This window comes from Perca fluviatilis, unplaced genomic scaffold, assembly GCF_010015445.1.
Source record: "Perca fluviatilis unplaced genomic scaffold, GENO_Pfluv_1.0 PFLUV_unplaced_scaf_12, whole genome shotgun sequence".
NCBI lineage: Eukaryota > Metazoa > Chordata > Actinopteri > Perciformes > Percidae > Perca > Perca fluviatilis.
Window position 1 is genome coordinate 47,392 of NW_024375525.1, and position 1,644 is coordinate 49,035.

The 1,644-nt window shown below is 43.5% G+C and overlaps 1 long non-coding RNA gene across 1 annotated transcript; it reads right to left on the reverse strand.

Annotated features, from left to right (window-relative positions):
* Positions 1 to 351: 351 nt before the first annotated feature.
* LOC120555040 lies at positions 352 to 698 on the reverse strand. Its single transcript, XR_005638625.1, has 2 exons — positions 582 to 698; positions 352 to 436 (listed from the first exon to the last, which is right to left on the reverse strand). It is a non-coding gene; the product is annotated as an uncharacterized LOC120555040 (long non-coding RNA).
* Positions 699 to 1,644: the final 946 nt, after the last annotated feature.

The window sequence follows — 1,644 nt, forward strand, 5'->3', positions numbered from 1 at the left end:
AAAGTATAAATGATTTTAATCTGAAATGGAATCATCAAGTTGTATCAAGTTCAAACACAAAGCAAAGTTAACATCAGAGGTGTCTGTATGTGGAAACTTCTCTCTAGACTCCATCTTTAGAAACTTAAGTCCTTTTAAATACTCGACCAACAACACGACAACACTGGACCGACTGGAGGGTCCAGCACAGTTAGAGCTGTTAAACATTTCACATTATGGCCATTTATCAAACAGTTTACTTTTTCTTTTCTTTTCTAGGAAAACCTTTGAGAGGCCTGGTGATGTAACAAACATGAAGACAGACTGATTCAGCAGAAAATCATCCAACCTGTGATCCATACCTGAGTTTTTAAAGTCCTGGTCAACCCAGAAAGAGGTCCAGAGAAATGGATCTGAAGTTCCTAAAGTTTGGTGACGCAGCGACTACGGACACGGTCTGGAAGAAAGAAAATAAATGATATGAATGTAATGTAGTATGTTCATTTATTACTTATGACAAATACATTTTCTTCATGCATATATATCTGATGTGTCTCCTGATAGTATAATTTAAAGTATTTCCAGTTCCAAAGTGTTGTTACCTGTGTTGTTTGTCTGTGATGCTGAGGAGGCAAAGAGCAGTTGCCGTGGTAACAGCTTGACAGGAGTTGAGGTTCTGTGATGTAGAGGAGGCAGAGAGAACAGAGAGCAGTTTATATAGATATCTGCAGAAAGGGGACGGACGCTCTGGGGTCACATGATTTCACAGAAATGCTTTGACTTCAAATCATCAGTAAACAGGAAGGGAGGGAGTCTGCTCGGTGGTCACATGATTTCATAGAAGCTGTCTCACAGTGCTGTACACGCACGCACACACGCACTCACGCTCGAACGGACAGACGCACGCAAGCACACACATATACATCTCACTCCATCATTCACATTAACCACTCTCTCATCTTTCCTGCAAGCACATCATAACCATAACATAAAAACACAATTTGCCCACTCTCTCACACTAAGTGGATAATACATATTCCAATGGGTAAAGTGCTGAGTAAGGAAAAAAAATAAGTTTAGCTTCATTTAAGACTGTTATTGCTTTGGGAACAACATGACATCATGAATTTGCGTAAATATACATGCCAACTTTCCTAAGCCAAGTGGCCTGTTATCTGTACGCATTTTGAGCTACCCGCGTGTACGCTGAGCTGTAATCTACAAAGAGCATCCTCACATATGACCCACTGTACTCTAGGTGGTTTAGGGCTGTATGAAGGGCTATGGTGATGGCAGCATCCCTCGACCTATTCGCTCTGTAGGCAAACTGGTGTGGATCCAGGGTCGATGGGAGACTGGTTTTGATGTGCCTTAATACCAGCCTCTCAAAGCACTTCATAACTACCGGGGTGAGTGCCACCGGTCTATAGTCATTCAGACTGCTGGGGGAGGGCTTTTTTGGGACCAGGATGATGGTGGATGTCTTCAGGCAGGATGAAATGGTGGCTTGGGCGAGGGACAGATTGAAGATGTTGGTGAACACAGCGGTAAGCTGGTCAGCACATTCTTTGAGCACTTTTCCAGGTACTCCGTCTGGACCGGCAGCCTTCCTTGGGTTCACTGAACTGAGCACCCGTCTCACATCACACTCCTGCACTGTGAATG